The sequence below is a fragment of the Scleropages formosus genome, chromosome 13, assembly GCF_900964775.1.
Source record: "Scleropages formosus chromosome 13, fSclFor1.1, whole genome shotgun sequence".
Lineage (NCBI taxonomy): Eukaryota > Metazoa > Chordata > Actinopteri > Osteoglossiformes > Osteoglossidae > Scleropages > Scleropages formosus.
Genome location: NC_041818.1, coordinates 11274395 through 11290185, shown reverse-complemented (window position 1 = coordinate 11290185; position 15791 = coordinate 11274395).

The following is a 15791-nucleotide window of genomic DNA, read 5'->3' as shown; positions in this document are numbered from 1 at the left end:
CCTCACTTTTTCTCTGCCTCCCCCTCACCCACCCTCATTCCCTTTCCTCACACTCTCCTGCACACACGCGTCAACCACCCCTCCACCTTCTGTAGCCCTCCTGGGAGCACAGTGCGGAGTTCTGTGTGGGCTCCGCGTTCTGCTGCAGATGTCTTGACAGTGTACTGGCAGTGACAGGGACCCAGACGGAGCTGATCTGAAACATTCAACAGATGTTTATGGCCTAATCTTTTTCTTTTTTTTCTGCAGAGTGAACTTCAGTGCCTCTCTTGTCAGAGTATTAGACATGAGAAGGTACATTTACACACATGCACATACATAGACACGCTCGCATATAACACACTTTAAAAAACTGTTAAACGTGGTAGTTTTCTCGGTCATCAGACGACACTACAGGTTTACTCTCCCCGTGAGATGTTCAGCATTGCAATGTGTGTTATGTGGCATACAGCTTTGTGAGCCGTGAACCTGCAAGTTCTCATCTAACATAAAACACACAGGTCCCTCTCTACATACCTCATCACCTTACCGACTTCACACTCTGGGTCCTTGCACAAACTGCTTTCCCTTTCTACACTCCCTGGGCTCTCTACCCTCCTCCGTCCTTTTTTACACCGTGGTCTTCTCCATACACCCCAGTGCAATTTTCTCTATTACTAAGTTTTACAATGTTGTTCCATTGAGAAAAATTACTGCCAGTTTAGGCAAGTATGCCATATCTCCCCTGGTCAGGAATTCTGAATTATTAGCAGAGCATAGGGCATGAACATCAATGGAAGTCCATAATGTTAACTGCCATGCTACCTGCTGCTTTATGCTGGTATAATCTGAGTAATTATTCTAAATGAAAGTCAAAGATGGCATCCGCTGTACAATGCAGCTGACGGCAAAACAACGATTACTGAGTGGAAACTGAAGTGCGGTGGGTGAGTCTCAGAGACGGGGTGCATCACACTCATTCACTCTCACAGACATGTTGCTTAGACTTCTACATGCACACGAAAGCACCTGCACAGACACAGGACCACAGACAGATATGTTACACATTTTTACATCTTATTTGACCTTGAGCACAAAATCTTCTTAGGTAACCAGTAAAAAGTACAAATAAGTATTTAAAGCCATTCAATTTTCTCCATGCCACATTTCCTGTATGCTAATGATGAACCAGTGTAAAGTGCCACAGGCCAGCATTTCCACATGAGCGTATAACTATGAGAATATGTGTGTGTGCAAATGCTTGACTTTGTGTATCAGTCTGTGTACGGATGGCTGGCTGCATGTCCGTAACAGTGAGACAATGGCTGTGTGAATGAGTGTGTATAGTAAGTGAGGGTGTGTGAATGAGTGTGTGTCTGCATGTGTCTGTGTGTGTGTGTGTGTGTGTGTGTGTGTGTGTGTGTGTGTGTGTGTGTGTGTGTGTGCTTGAGAGAGGGGGCTGCCCCCACCCAGGGCACACTCTGAATTGTTTCCACATGTGTGTGAGTGCAGAGTTCTGAGTTCTGGGCAGAACGGCTGGGGGGGAGGGTCAGGTTTCGCTGCTCAGAACTTCACATCTGGATTCACACAACCATAGGATACCCAGCGTCAGAATTCCCACGGGCCAACCACACACACACATACACACACCAGCATGCACGTCTGCATAAACACATGCATGCAAACAGGTTGCTGGCCATACATCATTATCCGCATTCCGTTCAAAATGGAAACACTCAGGCAGACATGCAGAATTCACAGAAGAACAAAAATCCCCCCTTTCGCTACTGTCCTCCCCTGCCATAGCTGGTCTCTGTGCAGGCAGCACACAGCCACTTGCTGGCACAGCGCATGGAAGGAAAATGTGAATGTGTTCTCACTAATCATTCCCCTGTGCAGGGGTGGGGGGGTTACACTGTTTTCGGAGACAGACACTGCATGAAGAGGGACCAAGAGAGACAAGGGACATTCTGTATGACAAATGATAGGGTCACACTGCATTGGGCGAGAGACAGGCAGAAACTATACAGGTTAGGGAAAGGACTAGCTGAAAGCGAGACAAAGGCAAGTACATTATGGACAAAGAGATAAAAATGAGACAAACTGCATGCAGGAATACATTCAAACTGCAAACACAATAAAAGCAGACTGAGTTTTGAGAAAAGGACACAGAGTAGTGGTGTTGAGAAAGGGACTAATGGCATGCCAATTACACGGGAGCAGAAATAAAGACATGAGAGGAAGGGGACAGCAGAGTGACACACTGTGTGGAGACACAGGTAGCGCAGAATGAGGGAAAGGATGAATGAGAGAGGTCAGTGACCAAGGAAAATAACTAAAAAAGGTAGTAAAATAAGGGAAAGGGAGGGTATTACATGAGTGCACGAACAAGTGGAGAAAAAAATATGAAATGAGATGGGCAAGACAGAGAGAGAGAAAGGAAAGAAAAATGAATGCCGATGCGGGCAAAGGAGTTGAGGACGAGACGGGGGGGCGTGCAAGTGCCTTACATCCCTTATTGCCAGCAGGTTTGTTCATGCTGGAAATTAAGTGCAGAAAGAGAAGGAAAGGAAGATTTAAACAGTCAGAAATCTGTACGCTATCCAAAGCTTCAAAAGCTAATTTACAAACAGAAATGGGGGGAACTAATTGGCTGCAGTTGAGCTTGTCTGGCCCAAGATTAAAGAATGAGAATGGGAGGGAGAGAGAAAAAGTGAGAGAATGAAAGGGAACAGGCGACGCCAGGATGGAGGGATGAAGGGGAGAGCAAGTGTTGGACAGGGGAAGACAGATACGCGGGCCGTGTGCGTGATGTCGTCAGAGAAATGCGTGCCATGCCATTAAGCGCTTCCATCTCTGCCAGCGCAGCTGGCCTCCAAGTCTCTTATTCACCCTCCCTCCCTGCAGTCTGAGCAATGACCCCTGCACCACGCCTTCAGACTGCCTTGCTTGTGTGCCCTTGAGCACATGGGGACATGGCTGCCATTAATCCAGCTCCCCCATCTGGGGTGGCAGACTGATTCCATGTGCAGTACCCTGCCCAGGAGAGATGGACACACTGCAGAGGTCCCAGTAAGGAGAGAGAGTGAGAGAGAGCGTGCACACACATTTCTTTTGCATGGACAGAACTGTCCAGCAGAGGTGACCGGTCCACCCTACTTGCTGCAGTATCTCTGCAGGCAAGAACGGGCTGATGGCTCAGGGACCCAGCTCAGTGAGTTCCAAAACCAGAGCATGAGCTTGACTTAAGAAAGTGGAAATCATGTCTTTTATTTTGAATAACTGTGCCTGTTAACCTGTCTTGGGTGTGTCCCTTCCCGCCTTATGCCCTGTGTTGCCAGGTTAGGCTCCGGTTCGCCGCAACCCCGCTTGGGACAAGCTGTTCCAGCCAGTGTGTGTGTGTGTGTGTGTGTGTGTCTGTGTGTGTGTGTGTGTGTGTGTGTGTGTGTGTCTGTTAAATGTCTAGCTAGCTGTCCTGCTGTGAAATATTTTAAAAAAAGGAATTAAAGATACTAATGATTTTAATGTTAACTTTGTCAAAAGTGAGATGGAAGCTCAGGCATTCCAAATGGAATAAACAACAAATTTGGGGTTTGTGTGTCTGAAACAACTTTTCAAAGCTTAGATAACAGCACGTACAATTAATGGATTTTTATTATTAAATATAATGAATGAATAAATTAATCCTGGTCAACATTCAAGAAGTGTCTCAAAACACATCTCTTTCAGCCCTACTTCTCTCTTCATCTCCTGTCTCGCCATCCTACATACAGCTGTTTGTGTAATATACTGTATGCTGGCAAAAATGGTGGTGCTGGGCTGACCGACTGTACTTCGTGAATAACATGTCTGCACTTGTCTCTCCGCCTCTTGGTGATACTTTTGTTTACTCTCAGTTGTGCGTTGCTTTGGAGAAAAAGTGTCTGCCAAATAAATGCAAATCTATGGAAACATGATGAGAATTTCACTAGTTTATATTTTTCATTAGTGTTTGAAAAGTTGGAATTATGATGATGTCCTACAGGCTCATGCTATATAATACCTTTATATGATGACCTCATGGACTACTCAGGTGAGCACTACCCTGTCACCACCAGCAGTAGCTTCAGGCACACTGCAGACCCAGCAGCAACGGAGGGACACAGTCAGCCAGTAAGGCACAGCCCGGTTCACTGTTACACACTCTACAGGCAGACAGGCACTCAGTTCAAAGACTCGGCTCCTCAAGCACACCACCCTGCCTTCAGACGTAATGCCTGTTAAACATCTTCACAACGTAGTGAAAAGGCTGAGAACGGTTTCCAGTACAAATTAAAATGAAGTTATAATATTTCTTTAGAACTTGCCTGTTTAATGTCCCCTCCCCCGTAAGAAACGTACACATACTGTAGTGAAAAGATGAGCTGTCAAAGTTATTCCATGCCCCAGTATTTAAGAGGATAATGCGCCATGTAGCACTCTTTGTTTTGTTCAGTTGAGGCTGGTTAAAAGTCTCCTTTGAGCGCACGAGTGTGGTTGACCAACAGCCAAAGAGACAAGTGCAAGCGGCGAGTGCGGCCAACCGGAGAAACCGCTCCAGCACCCGCTCCCGTCGCCACCAAATTACACAGGACAGTCCCAATTACTGTGTGGCCAACCAAAGCATTTCCTGGGTTAGTGGCCCTGGCTAACATCTCCGTGCAAAACCTGCACGCTGCGTTGGACGTGTTGCCCACAGGAAAAAACACGCCCGCTTCCTCCTGTCGTCCACGTCGCACTTAACGTGCAGTCTCTCCGCAGCGTTGCTGCCGTATCTGCTGTCGTTATCACGTTTCACTGCTATGAGAACAGGCGTGATTCGTAGGAGCTTCAAAAGCTGCTCCGTATAAATACTGGTGATAAGTATAGATCCGAAGGCAGTTTTGGCCCAGCACAAGCAGCCCCCCTAGTGGAGGAGGCTAACGCACACAGCTCCGCTCGATCAGGGCTGTACGCAGCATTCCAGCACTGTTACACGCTAATGGCTAACCGCCACCCTGCGGCATGTTCGAAAACGTGAGCTTATTGTAAGCTCACTCCTGCAATGTTAGGTGCGCCTCGCTAAGATAACCGCATCGGTAACGAACCCCACGCTGCAGCACGCAGAACTGAAACTCAGCTACGAACCGAGTTGAACACACCGCGAGCTGTAAAGTGTGACTGCAACACACAGCACAGGTTAGCGCTACGTTGTCACGAGCAACAGCCCTGACGTGATGCAGGACACACTAAGAGCTCACGGGAGAAGGCCCTGCCATGTTTGCGCACATGCAAACGACTCACTGGCCTAAAGGAGCCACCGAGGTGGGGGTTGGACTCAAAATTGTTTGGAATTCTAGGTAAAGACGCCATGCCCTCCAGTGCTGGAGTGCTCCTGCAAACAAACTCTGGAGTCAAAATGGGTTGCAGACTTTATGAGTCACGCAGGACAGAAGCCGCAGCCAAATGAAATTGATAATTCATTGTGGTTGGGCAGTCCTGAGCGCTCGCAGCAGTCCAGAACTTTCCGTCATAGAAAAATAAATATTAACACTAACCCCTAAATTTCTTTATGAGAAACACCCCTGTGAGGGCTGGAGGAGGCACGCAATGGGTGCCAGCGGCACGGCAGTGATGTCACAGCTGAGGGGAACAGCAGTTGTGCCGCATAAGCAGGATGAGATGAAGAACGCCCCTCATCCTTAACGCTGGTGTGAGTTTCGCACCGGGTTTCGCTATGATCGCACTCTTCTAAGGTGACCCACTGAGCAGTAACTGTTCAACCATAGGAGGTCACTGCTGCTACGTGCCACTTGGAGTTACCATGAGGGCACACTCCCCAGCTGTCCACTGGGAAGTCAGTGTTTAAAGTCACTGTTCTCCCGGTGTGGCGGAATGAATTCCCTCTGTCCCTCAGAATGGCTGAATCCTTTCCAGTGTTCACAAAGGGTCTCAAAATGCACCTCTTTTCAACCCATTTTGTCCTGAGCTCCTGAAACCTTTGTAAAATACTCATTCACCGCCTACCAGTTCTTCTTCGCACGTGTCCCTCAATAGCAATACTGCTGAAATATATGTGCTATAACAACAACTATATGACAAATAAGGCAAACTTTAATAATTGTGTATTTGTATTCATCCCTGTCTGCAGGGGGAAGTCTTTTGTTTTTCGCTGAGTTTACTCCGGGACAGTCAGTAGGTAGTGATTAGAATCCAAGAGTCACAGGGTTGATCCCCACTTCTGGCAGTAGCACCTTTGAGCAAGGTACTTATCCTAAATTGTTCCAGTTGTATAGTTATAAGCTTGCAACTGCAATAATAAAAACCTTAACATTGTAAGGTGTGTTTTCTATGGAGAAAAGCATCAGCTAAATGAATAAATGTAAATGTCACTTTTAAGAAAGGTTTACAAAATGCATAAATGTAAGTAAATAAACTCAAGTACATTGCTGGAATGTTCGACTGCAGAATCAGCGTTTAACCATTAGAGTACACTTCTGGAACATTCTATTGTACAATCAGTGTTTAACCATTAGAGTACACTGGTGGAATGCTCCATTGTACAATCAGTGGTTAACCATTAGAGTACACTTCCGGAACGTTCCATTGTACAATCAGTGTTTAACTACTGGAATACACTGCAGGAATGTTCCATTGTAGAATCCGTACTAAATTATTACAGTACATTGCTGGAATGTTCTGCTGTACAATCTGCACTGAACCATTAGAGTGTGTATGCTGATTGAGTGTTTCGCTGTACAGTGCTTCATGTGTTCTTACAGCTACAATACTGCAGTCCTCTTAGTGTTAACTGTAAGAGCACACTTTCGTTTCAAATATATGTCTAACGTTTGTGCTCTAACCCTTGCTAAACATCAGCTGTTGTGTTTGTAGATATTTATGCAAAGAAGATAAAAAAGCAGTTATGGAACTGAGCTAAATTAGCCAAAGACAGACAGTTAAATCCCAGGATTTTAAGAGCAGCTGTAGACTTAAGCTTAGTACTTAAGATGAAATGCTTTTGAAGAAATACAGACATGCGAACTGGTGAAATTGTAAGCCGGCACCTTAATGTGAAGATGGAATTGTGTGAATCCTTGAGGCTGGGGGTGTTAGAGTGTGTGTGTGTGTGTGTGTGTGTGTGTGTGTGTGTGTGTGTGTGTGTGTGTGTGTGTGTGTGTGTGTGTGTGTGAGATGGCAGTGTACAGCTGCTCCATCTGGTCCTGCTCTATGCTGCTGCACAGCCAGCCTCTAATAACTCCAATGAGACTGTGGTTTGCTGCTTCACACACATGCTATACACTCTGTTATTCTTCTCCCAGAGAAAGTGGCAGAAAAATGTCCATTTATTTACTTTGAATTCCATGGCTGTGGTAAAGTAGTCTTGCCAGCTGAAAGAGGGCTATGTGAGCACAAGAGAGAAGCACCGGTCTGTGGCTTTCATTAGAGGAACAAGAAAGGCTGCCTGTTGGAGCTGCAGGTTGCCAGATTTCTCAGAACCATAATTATCAGTATACACTTGCAGCGGGCCACTGATTGCTCACCGGGTCAGGACTGGGCTGGCTAGTGAAGGACAGACGCTGACGGACAACTCGTGGGGGCTGGTTCTGAGGGGTGGGGTTTTACCATGGCGCATAGACACCACGGATGTACCGCGGTAGGTGTTGGAGAGTTGCACGATCAGTAATTCCTGATGTTCATTAGTACTCTTCTACTTACTTTCTGTCTATGATGCACACACAAAAACACACTTTGACTTGTGTGTATTTGCTTTCTTTCATCATGTCTATGTGCCACGTGCTAAGACTTCCACACGTCAAACTCAGATCACAGCGAAAGTTACCTGGTGCCTCTCTTCAGTCTCACTTCTCCCTTGCTCGGTCTCCCTGTCACTCTCCTCTTCCACCAGCCATCCCTCCCTTTTAGAGGCTAATCTGTTCCAGAGAACACTGAATCCACGGAAAAAGCTTAGCAAGTGCATATAGCCGTCCCGAAGCCAAGTCTGAAAAAAAGCACAGATGAGGCAAAGAAAAAGGGGGGACAGAAAGAAAGATGTTAAGGGGGAAAAAGACAAACATTGTTTATCAAAATTCAAAGATGGCTTTTTGTTGTGGTGAGGACCTGTCTTTTATTAGAAATCTGAAGTGTCTTCAAAGCCTGGAAAGGCTGAGGACATGCCAAGAGGCAGAGGCATGTACTGCGTAGCCCAGAGAGGAGTTAGGGGGACCGAAGGGAGACGAGCAGGGAAGAGAGCAGCTAAATTCAAAGCATGTCTGTGGAATTGGCACAGATTGGATCCACTCAACAGGTCCTCCTACAGGGGTGGGTTGGGGGGGGGGGGGGATTTGGAGGAGAACACGGGGAAAATGGAACAAGGGAAAGAGTGGGAGGAGTGGCAGAGAGAGCAGATGACAGAGGGGAGAACATGTGTGATCCGTTTCGAGGAATGAGGGCAACACTGGTAGAGCAGTGTGCTTGTTGTGTGTGTGTGTGTGTGTGTGTGTGTGTGTGTGTGTGTATGTGTGTGTGTGTCTCTACCACATAGCAGAAGAAAAACAAAATACTTTCAAATTAAGTTTAATCACAGTGACGGGAACTCGCCAGTGTGATATGTCAGGTGACAGAACTCCTGCTGGAGCCATAAATCTTCTGTGTTTCCATACAGGACACAACTTTGAGCAATCAGAAGCTCACTGCACTTTGGGAGATTTCTCCGCTACTCGGATGGACTTGGAAACAAAACCATTGTTCCATATTTTTCCCACATATGTACGACGTGTTGATGGTGCACAAAAAAGTCAGGTAAATAGTGCGCTCTACTTGGTACAGCACCAGGAGTGAGGTGTGAATCCAATCCTTGCCAAGATGACTGGCCTGTACGGGGCAGGTGCCCCGTTAGGAGTTTGTTACTGCATTTCCACTGCGTCTTTGCTACCCCCCCAGACGTTGCCGGCATGTTTAACTTTCTTCGGTTTGCGCTGCACAGCACTAACGCAGGGAAAATAAAAACTAATTTAAACTGTACGCAAAAATAAATCACTCAAATGTCGAATCTAAAGACAAACACATAATCCAAAAACACTGAACCTGAAGAAACATGCAAACAAAAAAAAATTGTAATGCTTCTCCACGTAAATGTGCTGCAATTCTCAGAACACGCTGATTGGTTATTGAATTTTTAAAACAATGCTTAAACATACCCCACAGTCCCCATGGCTTCAGTCCACCCCTTTGCCACAGCTCCTGCTGTCATTCTCCTGCCTAGTCTCTCTGACCTTCCCCGGTTCGCCTCTTCTTTTTGTGGCGGAATAATGAAGAATCGACTGCTGAAGGAGGCCCTTTTGTTCATCTGAACCAGATCAATTTTCCCATTTTTCAAAAGGAACACTGGCAGGACACTGGGAGGACAAGCGGAAGAAAGAGCAGTTGTGAGTCAAAGTGAGGATAATCTGCAATGACCTGAATTTAAAATGACAACATGGATAAGCAGTGTCAACCCCTGAAGGGCCCTGTTAAATTCCCAGCTCGTATACAGCAAGGCATTTAGCGTCACAAATGTGCAGTGTGGGTGCAGGGGTCAAAGAAGGCTACAAGTAGCAGTGCCATCTTAGTCTTAAGGATGGATTTTTGCAGGTCTCTCTGCATGGTTATTTTGAGGCCCTTTAGCAGCACTGCTGTTTTAACTGCTGGAAAGCATTGGCCCCATTATATCTGCTGACAAAGCTGCAAGAATCCAGTGAGTCAATGTTGCACGAGGAGCAACATGAAGAAAAAAAAAAAAAAAAAAAACATGAAGGTTCAGCTTGAAGAGCATAGGGTTCAGAATAACAGGAAGGTTTACCTCTGGTTGTAGAACATAAGAAAGGAGAATTCAAGCTCATGTCGCAAAAATATGGAATTGCAGCTACTTACTGAATACAGTTTCATTCAATTAATACCCCCGCAACCCAGAATTTTGAAACTGCAAAACAGCAAAAGGAAAAAAACAACTCAAGCGGGAAGAAAGTAAAACACAAAGAATTGTAATACAATACTTTACATCACGCTTTGTTCACAAAAAAATGGCCCAGTTAATCAAAAAATATCCCATTCCTCATTCTACAAGTTTTAAAGTGCTTTTATTGGCATGACCGAATATTAGTAACTGGCCATACTAATAAGGTATTATGTGTTTGCTGATTCAGTAGAACGTAGAAGGTCTATAATGAAAAATGGGGGTTCCAGACAGAACAGAAAAAAAGAAAAGCAACACAGATAATGGTCCAAAATATACAGCCTGTTTTTCAAATCAGTGTTATCACAGCAAAGTAAAGAAAAACCTTGAATATGATGGGCCCCATCCATATCTGTTACATTAACTGCTCACCTGGACTATGCACAGATTAACCATCATCTTGAAATGCCATTTCAGTATAATCATTTAGTAGTACTGTGCTAAATAAGACATATATGAGGATGTTAAGCTTTTTAAGCTGGAACCAAAGCAATGCTTGTTGTTTGACTAATTTAGGGTGGCACAAGTGTTGTTTAAAGGAATGTATGTGGGTTAGAGGGCAGGATGGGCGGTGGGCTGGTGTGTTCTCTGGCTGCGGTGAAGCATGAAGGACCCAAGAACAGCTCACACAGCGGGAATAAGGGGAGCTTTGGGTCCATACTGTCCCTGAAAAAGTATCGCCTTGACTGCCTCCAACGGATAGCAGCTCAAATCTTCAACTTTAGACTCCAGCTGGCCACCATTGGGTAGCGATTTCAGTTTTGCAAATAAATCTTCCTTAAAGTGTAACTGTCTGGTTTCATTAATGCTGGAAAAACAGAATCAGATTTTTCACATCTCTTTCAGAAGAGCTCCCGATTACCTGATCTTCCCGCAGACCCCACAAGTGTCCCATATGTAACAAACTGGATTCATTAAATTAGTTTTATGACTGAAATGTGGAACATTTGACCCTGTAAAGAAGTAATGTATGAGGACATTTAAAATGAAATATGTAAAGAATACATTTAAATATATCACAATATACTGCCTATATTTAAAAATACATAAAATAGAACAGCTTCCCTGTGGAGCATTGCTAACAATTCATGGATGGAACAACAGAATCAGACAAAAAAAAAAAATCATGATTCAAAGCTCAAGGGCACTGAAGCAAAAATGCCTCAACTGTATGTTTCTAATAAAGTTAAACTGCCACAAATAGCTTTTAAAGTATACATGTTTTCAATAATGCTAAAGCGCTCAGGTTCTCAGGACAGCAAGTCTTCCAAAAAGACACACACATTACAGGAGTGGGTACAGTATGTGTCCTGCCTTCTACCTACGTGTTCATCAAAATCTCTGCATCCCCCACCACTCTGATATATACACACACACACACACACACACACACACACACACATTTTCAGAACCGCTTGTCCCATACGGGGTCACGGGGAACCAGAGCCAACCCGGCAACACAGGGCGTAAGGCCGGAGGGGGAGGGGACACACCCAGGACGGGACGCCAGTCCGTCGCAAGGCACCCCAAGCAGGACTCGAACCCCAGACCCACCGGAGAGCAGGACTGTGGTCCAACCCACTGCGCCACCGCACCCCCCTCTAATATATACATCAGTGCTAAACTGTTCAATTAAAGCCAATGCAAACCTCGGGCTCTTATGTTGTAGCATTTAGACGGAGTAACTTGTGCCTGCATGTTGTTAAACATGTTGGGGGTAAAAAGTGCAAAGAAGGACAGCACAATCACCCAACTCTAGTACTGAAGTGAAGGCTAACAACTGGGCACCCTGATGTGTTTAATAAGTAAACAAAAAGTCATTACTAGAATACAATTAAAACTCACTTATTAGGGCTCCTATTTGTAAAACTGAATGCAATAATCTTATCTATTTACGTTTTTATACAGCTGTTATTAAATTAACCGTAAATGTAAAACGACAGATTCAGAGTGTGAGTATAGTGTTCATCACACGTCATTATCAATAATTCGCTGCATGCAATGCTTATTTAACTTGCGAGTTTCAGCAAAACTTGCAAGGCTTATAGCTTTGTTTCTTACAAAAGCATGTTTGTGTAAATGTGTTTGATTGCATGTGTGTGCTTGTGTCTCCATTCGGACTGTTTTGATCTCTGTTGTGTTTCCTGTTATAACCTCTGACCTTGGCAGCTGTAGAGTTTGTTCCTTTCCCCTCTGCAAGAAGACGGTGATGGGGCAGGACAATGGCTTTCACAACCGCATCACCCCCCTCTGGGCTGTTTGCATCGATGGACAAGCTCAAGGTATAAGCAAGTAACATTTCACTAACGCAGATTTTTTCTTCCAGTCATGAAGAGAACGAGTGGCAGATGTACCAGGGCTTTACGAGAACAGATAATCACTGAACCCGTTCGTGAACTTCCTGTTATCCTGTGTGTGCGTGTGCGTTAAGTGTTTGAAAAAGATCAATAGTCAAGAGGCTAGATATGGACAATCAATAGTGCAGCCACAAAGAGACAGAGAGAGAGAAAGGTTCCGGGACATTCTGCTAAGGCCACTCTGAGTGAAAGCAGCATAGAGACAATGCAAATCCAGGCTCTTTTGACAATGATTAATCTGCAAGTGTTATTACTAGCACTGAAGACACATTATTTTGTCAATACTGAAGGCTGTGAGTATTGTCAGAGTTTCAGCATTCCGTATTGAGGGAAACGGCAGGGGAAGGTAACAACAAGGGGGAAAGAGAATCCCCCCTCCCCAGGCTGGCCCTGCTGTCACCTAAGAAGTGCCCCTCAAAACAACACATAAAAAGTGAACCAGGTCTGGGACATTGACAAAGGCCAAACAGCCGAATGGCAATATATTTCAAAGCATATTTGTTTATACAATTCATATGTGCTCAGTTTGTTAGTGCACACTACTCTGAAATTCCCAGACGGAAATTATGCTTTATTTCCAGCACTGAAATTGGGCCACGGAGGTCAGAGACATCTACCATTGGTAGTCACATATGAATTTTCTAAAAAGTAGACTCTTTGTAAAAAAAACCAAACACAATGCTTGTTGTGAAACAGAAATACATAAAATAACTTATTGCATTGATTTTGGGTACGATGAAGTGAATTCTAACCGTATCTTTGACTGTTTACAGTTACTATGCAATTAATCATTTACTCTGTGCTGTTATGAGTGCACTTCACTATATGTAACCATGACTTACACCTACATTATTGCAAGATTACTCAACCCTTTTCAATTTATTATGCTCAGATTACATGCTTTTGAATTCCATTGTTCTACAGTATACCGGAGAAGTTAAAGTGAATTATGAGAGCACAGCTGCTTTTATTAGATTAATAAAAAATAATGCACCCAACTGTTTCATGCGCCCCGGGGCATGAAGTACAACTGGTTAAAGCACTGCTGTTATTGGCATAGCGCCACCTGGTGGAGAGTAAATTTGCCACTACAGGAAAGAAATTTGCTCAGATGAGCTGCACTCACGGCTAGTCTTTCAGTGAATGACTCGTTTGGTCAACTGTGCTGTTTCTTTTGAGTGGATTTATATGCACTTTCAGTGCAATAATACAGTCCAGTAGTCCCGTGTCCGCTCCCATAGCTCCCCCATCTGCAAAGAGGGTTCATCAAGGAAAGTAGGGGCCTGTTGTGCCCAAAACTCTGCCCATTTTATGACAGGAAGCTTACCTGACATCCAAGCCCAAACTAATCATCAGCATTTGAGGAAAACACTTGATCGCTGATCAAGGTACTTACCCTGAAAAGAGACAATAAGAATAGCCTGCAATAAACAAGGGTAAATCATTATAAGTTGTCTAACACTGCAAAAAACCTTGGGCGAAGGCTAAATTAAGGTTAATAATGAAACATGTTCTTATATCATAATAATAATAATTTGTTGTTGCTGCCCTCGTGCTAGTACATCACTTCTGTACTACTGTACTTCCAATTCTGAGCGCATTCTTCTTACTTTCAGGGTGTAAAGGTAACCCGCACGTACTCAAGTACGCACGTAAAATATGTCAATGTGTTGCGCATGTGCAGCGGATGCTAATCAGTGGGGTAACGGTGCGTTCTGAAAGCGAGAGAGTGTTGAGCTGAGTCCCGCGCCGCCCGAACGCGTGTCTGCGCTCCTGACGCGGTGGGAGGGGGGGTGCAAAGCGGGCCGAAATCCCTGAGAATGTTCGTTTTGGAACTCCTCCTTTGCTTACATACCTCCCTCACGGCCTCTCCCCCTCCGTCCCCTCTCACTCACTCACTCACTCACTCTGTCGTTCCTGTTATTCTCCCAAGTGTGAAAGGCAGGATGAGAAAGAGCGCCGCAGAACAGGGCGCCTCAGTGGAGCGGCGGCACCGGCACCGGTGACGGCGGCGGCGGCGGCCGGCGCTTCCTGTGCGGGAGGATGACTGCTCTTCCTGCCGCTCCCTCACTTTTTCCCCCCTTCTCCTTCGCCCTCGGTGCTGCTCGCTGTGAGTCAGCCGAGGTGGAAGGTGTTCTCCGTTTCCATCATCTCCGGAGCGCACATTTGCTGCGCTCACTCAGCGTGCGAGAACAAGAAGCAGACACGCCTGCCTGGCTGTCCCGAAACGTGTCTCTCCTGTTGTCACGACCCGTTACTTGCAGCCTCTTACAGTAATAAGGTGAAAAAAGCGCATCAAAGGCGTCCTCTTCTCATTTGGATCCAATAAATATGTATACAGAGGAGAGGGGGAGAGAATGGGAGAGAGAAGAGGGAGGGTGAGAGAGAGGAAAGGGGAGGATTGATCTGCCCCGCTGTTAAAGTCCTGTTCTCTTCTCTTTCTGTGTTTTTTCTCTCTGCCGGAGTGAGATCTGAAGCTTGCTGACTCGCCTCTTCTGTCAAGGATCTGATTATTGACCGTGAATAACAACTCTTGCGAGGGGGGATATTCATTTCTGAGCGCACACACACAGCCTGCTCGCGCTGACGGGACTGCAGATTTTGGGGTCAGTTTCTTTTGTTCCGCCGTTATGTTGGACTAAATAAGGAGCTGCCCGCGCGCACACACAGATGTGAGGGTGCACGTTGGACGTGTGTGTTCGTGCGTCGGGAAGGACATCGTTCACGCAGCACCGAGCGACCGTCCCTAAAGCGGACAACGCAGCCGAAGCGAAACTCCAGGATCTGCAACACATGCGAGACCCTTTGAATGCGGAGGTCGGGAACTTCGTCGTAAACTTTTTTTTTTTTCCTTTTTCTTTGCAGGTATAATATAAACAACAACAACAACAACAACAACAACAACAAAAAGTCAGAAGGCATTTTTTTTTCCTGCGAAAGTTTAAGGGGTGATGTCATGCGCGTGTGTTCTGGCTGGTGTGGTCCCGGAGCTCCTTGAGAGCCACACGCGGCGCTGCGGATCAGGTGCGTTTGCGGCTTTATTCCCAGCGTGCGGCCGTTGCGTTGCGCTGCGCTGCGCGAAGCCGCGGCCGCGACTCGTCCGTCCTCTCCACACATTTTATTCAAGCGACCCGGGCTGCTACCAGACTTTTCATTGCAGTCATTGCAGCTTCTGATCCACGGACTTTTGTACTCGTCGAGCTCTGCTGGACCAATGGAGCGGTAAAGGGAGGTAGAAGGTGTAACATAATGGTATAGGGTCGTACAGTGGTACACAGTGGTAGAGCAGCATATGTGGTACAAGGAGGTAAAAGGGTGGTGTACGTGGTTATAGGGTGCCACAACCATGACTGCGCTCAGCCTGGGCCACTTGGAACCCGCAGAACGGCTGAGGATTTTCCGTCCTCATCATCAGCCCACTGCCCAGGCATTCTGCCCCCCTCGGAGACTCCTCTCCCATCATA